This window comes from Ovis aries, chromosome 14 (assembly GCF_016772045.2).
Source record: "Ovis aries strain OAR_USU_Benz2616 breed Rambouillet chromosome 14, ARS-UI_Ramb_v3.0, whole genome shotgun sequence".
Lineage (NCBI taxonomy): Eukaryota > Metazoa > Chordata > Mammalia > Artiodactyla > Bovidae > Ovis > Ovis aries.
Genome location: NC_056067.1, coordinates 7,783,581 through 7,798,712, shown reverse-complemented (window position 1 = coordinate 7,798,712; position 15,132 = coordinate 7,783,581). Strand labels below are relative to the sequence as shown.

General features: G+C 48.7%; 1 long non-coding RNA gene across 1 annotated transcript; it reads right to left on the bottom strand.

Moving 5' to 3' along the window:
- Window positions 1-9,508: 9,508 nt before the first annotated feature.
- LOC132657723 (uncharacterized) lies at window positions 9,509-14,646 on the bottom strand. Its single transcript, XR_009596270.1, has 3 exons — window positions 14,484-14,646; window positions 12,897-13,467; window positions 9,509-12,535 (listed from the first exon to the last, which is right to left on the bottom strand). It is a non-coding gene; the product is annotated as an uncharacterized LOC132657723 (long non-coding RNA).
- Between the last annotated feature and the right edge of the window lie 486 nt (window positions 14,647-15,132).

Genomic DNA, 15,132 nt, shown 5'->3' with positions numbered 1-15,132 from the left:
AGGGATGAAAATATTCTAAAATAGATTGTGATAATGGCTGAACAGCTCTGTGAAGATACTAAAGGCCACTGAACTGTAGGCTTTAGATGGGTGAACTGTATGTGATGTGAATTATGTCTTAATAAAGCTATTGGGGAAAAAAAAAAAAACCCTACCTTAGAAGGCTGTTTAAAAAATGAATGGCTAACACAGCTTAGCACAACACAGCCTTCAATAAAGCAGCAGTTGCTCACATAATAATCATTATTAGAGAGTAGGTCTTCTGAACCTGGCCCTCCTTGCCCTGCCAGTCACTGCAGCGGCCAGGCCAAGGCCCACTGCCCTGCCCCAGCGCCTTGCCAGCCTCCTCCTTCCACCCCCACAGCCAAAAACAGCCAGAAAACCCCTGAGAGGCTTTGAGTTTGGCTTCCTTTCCTGATATTGTTCAGAGAAGTGCATGTCCCCTGGGGACAAGCTGAGTCTCAGCTGCTGGGTAGCAGGACTCTGAGAGGAAGTACCACCCAGAACTGGCTTCCAGACCTGGTCAGGGTCAGGCCCGACACAGAAGCTTCTGCATGGGAGTGGTTAGACCCACACACCTCGTTTTTTCCCAGCTTTATTGAGGTATAATTAGTATACAAAAAAAAAACCACCTGTACACAATCAAAGTATACAGTCTGATGAATTTGGACTTCTGCATACCCCTCTGAAACCGTCAGCGCATTCAAGGCAATAAATACCCATCACCTTCAAATTTTCCTATGGATTTATCATTGCTGTCATGTTTTACCCATTTTTAAAGCTGGTTGTTTGGGTTTTGTTTGCTTGTTTTTTGCTATTGAGTTGTAGGAGTCTGCTATTCAAATCGAGGGCTGCGTGGAAAAGCCTCTGTTACTGTAGTTTTAATTTGGGCTTCTCAAAAAATAGGCAGGAGACCTAAATAGACATTTCTCCAAAGAAGACATACAGATGGCCGACAGGCACATGAAAATATGCTCAACACTTCATTATCAGAGAGATGCAAATCAAAACTACAATGAGGGACCACCTCACCAGTCAGAACAGCCATTATTTAAAAGTCAACAAATAACAAATGCTGGAGAGGGCATGGAGAAAAGGGAACCCTCCTACACTGTTGGTGGGAGTGTAAGTTGGTGCAGCCACTGTGGAAAACAGTATGGAGGTTCCTCAAAAAACTAAAATTAGAATTATCATATGATCCAGCAATCCCACTCCTGGGCATATATCCAGACAAAACTAATCCAAAAAGATACATGCACCCCTATGTTCGTAGCAGCACTAGTCACAATAACCAAGATATGGAAACAACCATCGACAGGCAGATGAATGGATAAAGACGTGGTACACACGCACGATGGAATATTACTCAACCACAAAAAAGGATGAAATGATGCCATTGTCAGCAACACGGTTGGACCTAGAGATTATCATACTAAGTGAAGTGAAGTCAGACAGACAAAGACAAATATCGTATGATATCGCTTACATTGTGGAACCCAAAATATGGTACAAACAGGGGACTTCCTTGGTGGTCCAGCAGCTAAGTCTCCACGCTCCCAATGCGGGGGCTCAGGTCCAATCCCTGGTCAGGGAACTAGATCCCACGTGGCGAAACTAAAGATACTACATGCTGCAGTTAGACCCGTAACAGTCACATACATAAAATAATATCAAAAATAATAATAAAAAATGAAACAGGACACCAACAAACTTATTTAAGAGACAGACTCATGGACACAGAGAGCAGACTTGTCATTGCCTAGGAGGAGCCGGGGGTAGGGATGGAGTGAGAGCTGGGGTTAGGAGATGCCCACTATTATCTATTGGAGGGATAAGCAACAAGGTCCTACTGTGTGGCAGAGGGAACTAAATTCAATATCCTGCTCTAGGCCAAATGGTAAAGAATGTGGAACAGAGAATGTGTGTGTGTGTGTTTATATATGTATGAATATATATATACACTTAGGTGTATATGCAGGTATAACTAAGTGAATTTGCTGCGCAGCAGAAGTTAATGCAACATTGTAAATCAACTATCTTTCAATAAAATAAATTATCAAAAACTATAAATAAGATTAACAAGGCTGTTTGGGCAAAGCTGATCAATCTCCTTGGAACAGCGGTTCTTGCCGTATTGTTCTCAATTTCAATTTGGTGATTAACGTGAGGTGGTCACCCAGTGAAAATATATTGGGCCTTATGCTTACAACCTGTGCAATCTTATGTTAGATCTCAATTAAAAATTAGCATTTTAAAAGGCTGTTCAATATGTTAACAGGCTGTCTCTATGCTTCTGCCTTCCGTGTTTTCAACATAAGCTTCACTGAGCACATCTTAGCTATACTAGAAAAACAAAACTGTTTCACAATCAAGGCCGTTACAGTCACAGGTCCAGGAGAGGTCAGTCTGGAAGGCGGTTGATGAGCGTGAACTGAGGGGAGCCCCAGGGATGTGGTCACGTCCCGTTTTGGTGGGGCGTTGGCGTCACGGATGAGTTCTACGTGTGAGAATTCACTGAACTGTACACTTGTCTTCAGGGCACTTTCTTCCTTATGCCACGCATCAATAAAAACATTAAAATATAAGGCCGTTAGCTAAAGGGAGCAGGAAGCATTTAAAATCTTTGCAGTTGACCAAAATCGGTAACATTTATTGAATACCTACCTAGAACCAGGCCCCTTCACACAGTAACGCATTAAGCCCTCACAGCAAACTAGGAAGCTCAGTGATTTTCACATCTATTTTACTAATGAGGAAACTGAGGCTCGGAGGCGACGGATGATTCACAGAGGTGACCCAGAAGCTAGCGGCAGAGCTGGACACTGAAACCGAGTGCCTGCGTCAAGATCTGGGGTTCTTTCTGCCCCTACAAAAGACTCCTGCTTCTCCTGGGGGCTCTCAGGGAGGTCTAAGACACACCCAGGGATGCCTCGAGGGTAGGGCCTGGGGAATCTGCAAGTTAGCCACCCCAGTCATGACTACTCTGCACCCTCTAGCGTGTACATCAGCGCATTCTGCTGAAACAACAAGGAAGAAACACATCGCGGAGCCAGTGACGGGAGTGCAGAATGGTGCAGCCTCTTCAGAAGACAGCTAGGCAGTTCATTCTAACAAGTGAAGTACACACTTACTATCACATAGCAATCCCACATCTAGGTATTTACCCAAGAGAAACGAAAACATACAATCATGCGAAGATCTGTACCCTAATGTTTACAGCAGCATGCGCCACCCTGGTGATTCAGATGGTAAAAAAATCTGCCTATAATGCAGGAGACCCAAGTTCGATCCTTGGGTTGGGACGATCCCGTGGAGAAGGAAATGGCAACCCACTCCACTCTTCTTGCCTGGAGAATCCCACGGACAGAGAAGCCTGGTGGGCTACAGTCCATGGGATCACAAAGAGTCGGACATCACTGAGTGACTAACACTGTATAACCAATAACTGGAAACAGCACTAAGGTCTTTCAGCTGGTGAAGGGATAAACAAACGTTCATACATGGAAACAGCACCCTTGGATAAAAGAGAAGAAAACACTGCTAGACGTGAGATCAAGGATGAATCTCCAATGCACTCTGCTCAATGAAAGCCCACTCTGTCACTCAACAGATATTAGCCAAGCACTTGCCACCTGCCAACACTGTTAACAGAAGCTGGGGAGACAAGAACAGGCTGAAACTGCCCTGTGCCTCTTGCATTCTACTGGTGAAGTGGCACGTGCTTGCTTAATGTCTGGGAGCGACAAAATGACAAAATGCCTCAGTCAAGGATGTACACTGTTAGGCAAAGAACATCTGGACCAGCCCTCCCGCCTTTAGCCTGGCTCCCTCATCCCACCCTCCTGCTCCATGGTGAGTTTTCCAAACCAGAAGCCAACGAGGTCACTCTGAAGTCCAAATGCCTGAGCAAGACTGAGCTGGCCCTGCAGGAATGGAGCCAGGCCTGCCTTCCCCTCCGGGCGCATCCAGCCTTCAGCTTCTGCAGAACTGTGTTACTCCTGCTGTTCCTCTGCCTGAAATCCCGCCCTCTCTCCTCTCCTCCCGGTTCAAGTTCAACAAACACTTTCTCTAGTCTCAGTGTGAGGACCACCACCTCCAGGAAGACTTCCGGATCCTCGCTTCCCATTTCTTCCCCAAACCTGCATTAATTATTCTTGGCCTCACCCTTGGCCTTATCACTTGTAAACATTTTTTTTTTTCAAGTAAAGTACTACTATTTACATTCAGTAAAATTCATCCTTTTGGGTACAGAGTTCTGTGAGTTTGGGCAACTTCATTAAGTCCTATAACTCCACCACAACCGACAATAAAACAACCCCACTCCACTCCCAACCCTACAAATTCCACTGTGCTGTTTGTAGTCAATCCGTCCCCCACAGAGCCAGGGTCCTACTGATAGGAGATTCTTGAAGAGGCATGAGGAACGCTTCCAACACAGGGCCACAGGTTCAAGTCCCAGTCGTGGAACTGAGATTCCCACATGCCCCAGGGGGCAGCCAAAAAATATAAAGAAATAAATAAAAACAAGGAAACACAGCAACAAGGTCACTGCAGATGACCTTGGGGTGAGGGCAGATGAATAAAACAGGGGAGGTGAGGGTGGTGTTAGATGAGGCACACAGGGGCCCCTCAGGGGAGGCAACGTCTGAGCCAACCTGCACAGGAGAAGCGGCTCCAAGAGGAAGACGCCCCATTGCCTCCGAGGGTCACACCGGGAGCTCAGGACGTGGGAGCCCTCCTTCAAGCCCCGGGGTGGGTCTCCATTCCTCAGTATTTTGGAGAATAACGAGGCCCCGAGTGTGAGCGTGGAAGCAGAGCCTGACTCCACCAGGGCAGCCGTCCTCCCGGCCCTGAAGGTCACAGCCGCGGCCACTGTAAACAGCGCCTGTGTTGACAGAAGCCGGGCTGCTCCAGAGGCGGGAGACGCAGGACGCACCTGGGAAGGCCAAGCTGGATTTTCACGGTTAGAATATAAGAGACCGGAGCGAGCAAACACACACTAGTGACTCATGAGTCCTGCCCGTCCACAGAGCCGGCACCGCCCTCGTGTCTCCTGGACCGTGACCTCCTTCGGCCACCCTGCACAGTGTCCCCAGGCCTCATTCCTGCGCGTTCTGAGCCTTTGCATCAGGTCGGAATTCAGCCGCCAACCAGCCGGCCAGACCCTCAATTTGTCAGGGGACCAAAATGTCACTGTCAACTGCATAGGTCTCCTGGGTTTGCCGTAACAAACCTCTAACCGGGGAGCTTAAAACAACAGGAATGCGTTCTCTAATCGTTCAGGAGCCAGGAGTCCGGAATTACGGTGTCTGCAGGTGGTTCCTCCTGCAGGCGCTGGGGGTGGATCTGGGCTGAGCCTCTCTCAGTCCCTGCCACGGCCGCCCTCGGTGTCCTGGGCAGCTGGACGCATCCCTGCAGCCTGAGCCTCTGTTGCCACGTGGCTTCTCCCTGTGAGTCTGGGTCTGTACACTATCTTTCCTCTGTGTCCTCTCTCTCTTTTTTCCAATATTTATTTATTTTGGCTGTGCCGGGCCTTAGCTGCAACATGAGTGACGGCATATGGCATCTGGCTCTGACCAGGTTTTGAACACGGGCATCCTGCACTGGGAGTGTGGAGTCTTCACCACTGGACCACCAGGGAGGTCCCTCCTCTCTTCTTTCCGTAAGGACACCAGCCACCCGATTTAGGGCTCACCCCAACTCAATGTGATCTCATCTGAGCTTGATTACACAGGCAAAGACCCTGCTTCTTAATGCAGTGACCTTCTGAGGTTCCCGGTGGATGTGGATTTGGGATGGACCCTACTCAACCTAGCACATGAGGTCACAAGCCGGATGGAGAGAACAGGGCTTGCCATCAGCTTCCCGGGGAGCTGGAATGACCAGAGAGCTCAGCTCGTGGCTGAGAAGACAACCACAGGGGGTGAGGGTGAGACAACCACAGGGGGTGAGGGTGAGACCCCCACTGCAGGGTAAGCCCTGGTGGCTACACTGCCTTCCCGGGAGATGGAGGTTACCCAGAAGCCACCTGGGGGCGACTGTGTTTCCCATCACACCTGCTCTTCCACAAGGTGACCTGGCTTTTCTCCTCTGAGAGGTGGCGTCCAGCTCCCCTTCCCTGGAACCTGGCCAATCTTTGTAACTGCAACCCAATAGAAGGGCGCAGCAGGGACAATGTGTGAAGCTGCTGCCCAGCTCAGGACACACACCTTAGGAGCCCCAATCTGACTTAAGAAGACCAGCGCCTCTGAACTTACCATGCTGGAAAGTCTGCAGAGACTGCACCGAGATGCCCGGGAGCTCCAGCCGCCCCAGCTCCACTCTCCCAGCCTCAGTCTCCTCAGCCCAGCGCCAGATATGAGAGTGAAGCAGCCTTTGAGATGGTCCCCAAGCAAATCAGCACCCACCTGCTGTTGCACGAGAGACTCCCCGCCCAAGCCGGAAGTGCCCTGCCTCTCCCAAATCCCTGACCCACAGTGACTCTGGCAGATGAGCAATGAGCACTGTGATTCCAAGCCATGGGGACTTTGTTTTGCAGCAACAGATAACTGGTACAAGGGGTCTGCTTCACTGGATGGGGCTTGGAAGTCTGGGACAGAGCAGAATCGTCCAAGACCGTGGAAGCCAGGCAGGGCTTCTGAACGCCAGGCTTGTGTTCAGCAGCTGGCGATGGGAGAAGCAGGTGTCAGAGGGCACGTACCTGACAAAGGCTGCAGCAAAGACACCCAGCGCTCAACAGCAGCAGGTCCAGAGGCTAGAGCCTCCGAGCCCAGGGGCATCAGCTGTGCAGTCTGTGCCCGACCCTGCCAGGGGCAGCCCATGCCTAGTTTTGCTTTGCTTCCTCTCATGTAGATTCCAGACCTGGATCTCTGCCCTTCCAGGGAGTCTGCAATCACCTATTATCCTTCCATAAACGCCTCGGTGTTGGACTGGGTTTGTCCTCCACCTCCTATAACTAATGGATACACTGTATCATCAGGATAACTCCTAACTATATAAGGAAAGCTCTGTAGAGCTGGAAGACAGGAAAGGAGAAAAAAGACTGGACAAGTGCTGGGTGTGAAGGCTGATATGCTATGCGCTTTAAGGGGAAATTGACATGTATATGTCTATATGTATAAACCAGCTCCAAAAAAATCACCAAGAACATGGTAACAGTGAATGTTCCTAGAAGGAGTTTGGGTGGCTGGGGCCCAGGGCAGGAGGCTTATTTTAAACCTTTAGAATTTACTTGTGCAAATATTACCTGTCAGAAAATAAATACATAATTGATTAAAAGGATAAAGAAAAAAGGAAGCATCATTAAATACCAATCATAGTGGTCTTGGGATGGTTATTTCTTCACCTCTTTATACATTTCTCTGTCTTTTGAATATCTTAGCATGAGAACGTATACTTCAATAGTCAGAAAATAAGATATAGTGAAAAAGAACTGAAGCCCACCGAATGGAAGAAGATCTCTGAAAATCATATATCTGTATCTTGTATCAATAATAATAAGACCAATAACCCAATGCAATCTCAAAAGCGACAGGATAATCTCTGTTCGTTTCCAAGGCAAACCATTCAATATCACAGTATTCCAAGTCTATACCCTGACCAGTAACGCTGAAGAAGCTGAAGTTAAACAGTTCTATGAAGACCTACAAGACCTTTTAGAACTAACACCCAAAATAGATGTCCTTTTCATTATAAGGGACTGGAATGCAAAAGTAGGAAGTCAAGAAACACCTAGAGTAACAGGCAAATTTGGCCTTGGAGTATGGAATGAAGCAGGGCAAAGACTAATAGAGTTTTGCCAAGAGAACGCACAGGTCATAGTAAACACCCTCTTCCAACAACACAGGAGAAGACTCTACACATGGACACCATCAGATGGTCAACACCAAAATCAGACTGATTATATTATTTGCAGCCAAAGATGGAGAAGCTCTACACAGTCAGCAAAAACAAGACCAGGAGCTGACTGTGGCTCAGATCATGAACTCTTTATTGCCCAATTCAGACTTCAATTCCATTCAGGTATGACCTAAATCAAATCCCTTATGATTATACAGTGGAAGTGAGAAATAGATTTAAGGGCCTAGATCTGATAGACAGCGTACCTGATGAACTGTGGATGGAGGTTCATGACTTTGTACAGCAGACAGGGATCAAGACCATCCCCATGGAAAAGAAATATAAAAAGCAAAATGGCTGTCTGAGGAGGCCTTACAAACAGCTGAGAAAAGAAGAGAAGCAAAAAGCAAAGGAGAAAAAGAAAGATAGACCCATTTGAATGCAGAGTTCCAAAGAATAGCAAGGAGAGATAAGAAAGCGTTCCTCAGTGATCAGTGCAAAGAAATAGAGGAAAACAACAGAATGGGAAAGACTAGAGATCTCTTCAAGAAAATTAGAGATACCAAGGGAACATTTCATGCAAAGATGGGCTCGATAAAGGACAGAAATGGTATGACCTAACAGAAGCAGAAGATATTAAGAAGAGGTGGCAAGAATACACAGAAGAACTGTACAAAAAAGATCTTCATGACCAAGATAATCACAATGGTGTGATCACTCACCTAGAGCCAGACATCCTGGAATGTGAAGTCAAGTGGGCCTTAGAAAGCATCACTACGAGCAAAGCTAGCGGAGGTGATGGAATTCCAATAGAGCTATTTCAAATCCTAAAAGATGAGTCTGTGATAGTGCTGCACTCAGTATGCCAGCAAATTTGGAAAACTCAGCAGTGGCCACAGGACTGGAAAAGGTCAGTTTTCATTCCAATCCCAAAGAAAGGCAATGCCAAAGAATGCTCAAACTACCACACAATTGCACTCATCTCACATGCTAGTAAAGTAATGCTCAAAATTCTCCAAGCCAGACTTCAGCAATACATGAACCATGAACTTCCAGATGTTCAAGCTGGTTTTAAACAAGGCAGGAGGAACCAGAGATCAAATTACCAACATCAATTGGATCATCGAAAAAGCAAGAGAGTTCCAGAAAACATCTATTTCTGCTTTATTGACTATGCCAAAGCCTTTGACTGTGTGGATCACAATAAACTGTGGAAAATTCTTCAAGAGATGGGAATACTAGACCACCTGACCTGCCTCTTGAGAAATCTGTATGCAGGTCAGGAAGCAACAGTTAGATCTGGACATGGAACAACAGATTGGTTCCAAATAGGGAAAGGAGTATGTCAAGGCTATATATTGTCACCCTGCTTATTTAACTTATATGCAGAGTACATCATGAGAAATGCTGGGCTGGAAGAAGCACAAGCTGGAATCAAGATTGCCGGGAGAAATATCAATAACCACAGATATGCAGATGGCACCACCCTTATGGCAGAAAGTGAAGAAGAACTAAAGAGCCTCTTGATGAAAGTAAAAGAGGAGAGTGAAAAAGTTGGCTTAAAGCTCAACATTCAGAAAACTAAGATCATGGCATCCGGTCCCATCACTTCATGGCAAATAGATGGAAAAACAATGGAAACAGTGAGAGACTTTTTTTTTTTTTGGTTCCAAAATCACTGCAGATGGTGATTGCAGCCATGAAATTAAAAGACGCTTACCCCTTGGAAGGAAAGTTATGACCAACCTAGACAGCATATTAAAAAGCAGAGATATTACTTTGCCAACAAAGGTCCATCTAGTCAAAGCTATGGTTTTTCCAGTGGTCATGTATGGATGCGAGAGTTGGACTATAAAGAAAGCTGAGTGCCAAAGAATTTATGCTTTTGAACTACGGTGTTGGAGAAGACTCCTGAGAGTCCCTTGGACTGCAAAGAGATCCAACCAGTCCATCCTAAAGGGGATCAGTCCTGAGTGTTCATTGGAAGGACTGATGTTGAAGCTGAAACTCCAATACTTTGGCCATCTGATGTGAAGAGCTGACTCATTTGAAAAGACCCTGATGCTGGAAAAGATTGAAGGCAGGAGAAGAGGATGACAGAGGAGGCAATGGTTGGATGGCAACACCAACTCTATGGAGATGAGTTTAAGTAAACTCCGGGAGTTGGTGATGGATATGGAGGCCTGGTGTGCTGTGGTCCATGGGTCAAGAAGAGTCGGATGCGACTGAGCGACTGAACTGAACTGAACTCAATTTAAAAATGAGCAAAAAAAAATTCAAATACACATTTTTCCCAAGAAGATATACAAATGGCTGATAAGAGCATGAAAAGATGCTCTTCATCGTTAGCCACTTGGGAAATGCAAAGTGAAATCACATGAGATACCACTTCACACCCACTAGGACTGCAGATGCAAAAAAGACAATAACAAGTGTTGGTAAGGAAGAGGGAGCAATTAGAACTCTCATACACAGATGGTGGGAATGTAAAATAGTGTAGCTGCTTTGGAAAACAGTCTGGCAGTTCCTCAAAAGGTTAAAAATAGAGTTACTATATGACTCAGCAATTCCACGCCCAGGTGGATACCCAAGAGAACTGAAAATGTATGTTCACACAAAAACCTGTACATGACGTTAATGTCAGCATTATTCATAACAGACAAAAGGTGGAAACGACTCAGATGTCCATCAGCGAGTGAATGGATAAACAAATTGTGGAATATCCACATGATGGAATATTTTCAGCAAAAAAAAAGAAATTAAGCACTGATACATACTACAACACGAACGAACCTGAAAACATCATGCAAAGTGAAAGGTCAGTCATAAAAGACCACCTAGGGTGTGATTCCATTTGCATGAAACAGCTAGACTGAGCAAATCTACAGACACAGAAGGTGAATTGGTGACTGAAGGTGGTTGGGGAAAAGGGGAAATGACGAGTGCCTGCAAGGGGTGTGGGGTCTCTGTTTGGGGTGATTAAAAACGCTCTAAAATCGACTGTGGTGATGGCTTTACAACCCCGTGAATACACTAAAAGCCACTGAATATACACTCCAAATGGGTGAATGGTACGGTATGTGAACTGTATCTCAACACAACTTGACGGATGGATGGGTGGACAGATGGACGGTGGTGGCCAGCCTCCAAGATGGCTCCTCCTGATCGCCGTCTCCTGGACTTACGACCTTATGATGCCGCCCCCCGACACGGAACAAGGGCTGCCTCTGCCTTAGCAGAGTCCCGTGGGAGGGACAGTGTGTGATGTGGGAGGCTGGGTTATGAAGGCATGGTGGCTTTTGGTGTGCTCCCTTGGGCCACTCTCGGGCCCAGCCACGACATTGTAAAGACACTCCAGGAGCCCCTGGAGAGGTTCCCGGGGAGAGGGACTGAGGCTTCTCACCAACAGCAGGCACCAACTAGACAGCCGCTCCTGAATTCCTGACTCTCAGAGACCATGAGACAATAAACTACTGTTGTTGTTAGCACCACAAAGTTTTGGAGTCGAGAAGCAATGGATTACTAATAAAGATTTGTAAAGGGATGGATAGATGGCTGATGGGTGGGGGACAGATGGAAGGATGGGTGAGTGGGTGGACGGGTGGGTGCGTGGGTGCATGGGTGGAAGGATGGGTGACTGGTTGGATGAATGTGTGGGTGGGAGGAAGGAGGGTTGGAGGGTGGGTGGATGGATGGATGGATGGATGGATAGAAGGATGGGTGAGTGGGTGAATGAGTCAGTGGATGGGTGGGTGAAAGGAGGGATAGATGGAAGAAAGGACAGGTGGGTGGCTGGGAGGTCAGATGGAAGGATGGGTGAGTGGGTGGATGGGTGATGATGGATGGGTGGGTGAATGGATGGATAGATGGAAGAAAGGACAGGTGGGTGGCTGGGAGAACAGATGGAAGGATGGGTGAGTGGGTGGATGGGTGATAGATGGTTGGAAACTGGAAGGAAGGACGGATGGGTGGGTGGACAGAATTTTCAATTCAGGTCCCTCCTAGAGATTTCCTTTCCCTTTGACTCCCACACAAGTAAAGATGCAATACTCCAAGTGACTGTCATTTCAAAACTCTCCATTTCAGCAGAGTTCAGACTCAGGGAAACATCCAGGCACCAAAGATACGAGGCCACTACACTTCCTGCCGCCCTTCCTCTTCCTCGCCCAAAGAGGCAGTGAGTGGAAGTGCCTGGGATCTTGGACGTGATCTCAGAAAACATGTGTAGACTCCTGGTGTGTCTGCCCTAGGTCCAGGGTTTCCAAGAAGGATCAGATTTGGTACAGATGGCCAAAGAAGCAAGACAAAGTGGCGGGATGGGGGCAGGGGGGTCACTGAACAAGCCACACATCTGGATCAGATTGCAGCTCCCTTGCTTGGGGGACTCACTGAGCCTCCCCGCGCTCCCAGTGCCTCATTTATGAGAGCCATGACACCCCCTCATGAAGTCGGTGACTCTTCAACACCAGTATTAACAAGAGATTCGGGTGAGACCTAGGTGCTAGGACTTACCTTCCCTCTTTCCCTGCCTCAGCTCTCTGCTTGTCCCTCCTCCGGCCCATGGCAGTGTACGGCATGGTCACCAGCCCTGGCTTCAGATGACCTGGGCTGGACTTCAGGCTCTGCTCCTCCCCTGTGTAAACTTGGGCGCAACACCCAAGGAGGTGCAAACCCTTCTGTGCCTCAGTTTCATCATCTGTAAAATGGGGATGGCAATAGCAACTGCCTCACAGTTTTGCTGTGAGCATTAAAGGCGATAATCTTACAATCACTAAGGCTGGTGACTTACACAAAGCATGCTGAACGCAGGCAGTAATAATGCAGATGGGAAGAACACGGCCCATCATGCCCACCCCACCGAGCTCTGTCTGAAAGGCAGGACAGGCGGCATTGAGTTATCTGCTGGGCCCTCCAGAGACAAAGCTGCCATCCACCTGGCCTCCCCAACTGTCCTGGACTTGGCCACCCGACACTTCACCCTGATGGAACAACGGGGGCTCCACCACTCACCTGAGCACCACCCTCCTCAACCTCTGAAACCTTAAACAAAAGCTCACCTTTCCTCCCAGAATTGCTGTCTCCTTTCCTGGTCTCCATGGAAACAAACTCCATGGACCACTCTGGAGTCAGGGTAGCACTGGGATGACTCAGGGCATCACCACGCCTTCACCCAGGGGACCAGGGGAATGATTGTCTTTCCATGGACTCGGAGGAACATTCTTTTCCAGACAGGCTGGAACTCCGGAGGAGAGCCCCATCTTAGTGTCCTTGAGGGGTGTGCTCTGAGCTTGCAGACGTGGCTTCAGGAGCCTGAGGGCAGGTGCTCCAGTTACAGGCTCAGGACAGGCTGGTCTCCCCTGGATGCCCACCTCCCTGCTTGGTGGGACAGTACCTTCCAACTTTTGCCAAGACTGACCCCCAACCCATGAGAAGCGGGAGCGGGGTTTTCCGGCCTTGCTTTTACAGATCAGGAAACAGGGACTCAGAGAGGCCAGGCATTCTGCCTGAGGACGCAGAGCTGACTCTTTGCTCCTCCGGCGAGATGACCTTGACGGGGCGTCAACACTGCTGAGCCAGGTTGGAAAGTCAGCTCAACTCTCAGAGCAGAGTCCACGTGCTGCAGTATATCTGGGATAGAGTAGGTGTTCAATAAACATTTTTTAAAAAACATTCCCCTTTTACACATAAATATTTTTTAAAATAATTTAAAAAAAACTACAATGCAGTAACTAGGCAGCTTCTACGTATTATCCTGCTTAATCTTCATGGCATATTCTATTTACTACCCCAGAGCACGTATTAGTAATACCTGCTTTGTATTAGTAATCCCCTTTGGGGATTTCTGCAAGTATTTAAGACAGGCCTGGCTTTGACAAAGCTAGTGAAAAGTGTGTGGAGGAGGAGGGGTCCCCATTAGTGAGATCTGCCAGAGGGCTGTGCAAAGAGCCACTCACTGAAGCCAGTCCTGAGTGCTCACTTCTTACCAGGTCCTCGATGCAGATAAACTGGATGCACTGCTTGGGAATTTCCAAAGTACCTCCCACCCGAGAGGAGGTGAAAGGCAAAGACAAACGGAGAGGAGAGGGAATGCCAAGGAAAGCAACGGGGGAAGAGGCGGCAGGGTGCTCCAGAGGCTCCTCTGTTCCTCCCTACTACAGGTGAAGGCGGCAAACTCACAGGGGGGTCCCCAGGACCTGGCTTCCCTGAGTCAACTCCCAGGCAAGGTCTCCAAGGACCAAAGTCCTCAGCCTGCCAGGTCTGGCCGTTCCTTCCTCCTGGAATCACGCAGGTCAGCAGGGCTGTGAGGGGGACCCAGTGCAGGCCTGCTGGCCGGGCAGCGCCCTCATGCCAGCTTAGCCTCCAGCACAGGTGGGACTGTCCAGGCCCTTACCGCCTCCTCTCCCTGCCCAGCCGCTGCCCACCACCCGAGCCCCCCAGCTAATGCTCCTCAGGATGAGGCTCCAAACCAGTGCTCCTTTCATGTCCCGAGCGCCTCTTCCCGTCCCTGCCACCCTGGCTGTGGCCTGTCTTCATTCATCCTCCCAGATCCCTCGTCCTCTCCTAGACTCAGGGCTCCGACTGGACCCAGGCATGGAGAAGGATACGGTCCAGGTGAAAGGAAAGAGAAGAGGGCTCCTCCTCACCTGCACCAGGGCCTGCGTTCATCAGTGCAGTGTCCCCTCTGGTCCTGGCTCAGGCCTTCCCACACGTGGTCCAAGGCACTGCTTTCTGGCTTTTGTCTTCAAAGGGTTAAGCCACGGTCAGGGAGACAGGGACTCCCTCCAGATGAAGAGAGAAGCCAGGAACCTGGAAACGGGGAAAAAGAAACCTGAGTCCTGGGGGAAGACAGAGCATCCCCCCCAGGGATGCTCCACGGAGGAACCAGGCTGGTGCAGTGCTGCGGAAGCAGTGAGCCTGCAGGACTGGATCTCAGCAAGCGCACAGACGCACCAGTAACCAGAGAGGGCGGTTACTAGCACTTCCGGGGTGCCAGGCACCGTTCCCAGTGAATCCTCTAGCCACCATCCCAGCCCATGAGGCAGCGCCGCACCTCCCATGTTACAGCGGAGGAAACTGAGGCGCAGAGTGCAAGGGACCTGCCCAAGGCCACAGCCCTGGTGGGGGCAGAGTCAGGGCTGGTATCCACCTCGTCAGACTCCTCCTGAGTCCGCCCTCTGTCGTCAGTACAGCTAGAGGGGCCTTCCCAGTGACTGGGTCTGAATGAACACCTCAAGACTTTGGGCAACTCCTCAAAAAAGAGAAAAAATCAATACCATATGTCCTGGCCATTCC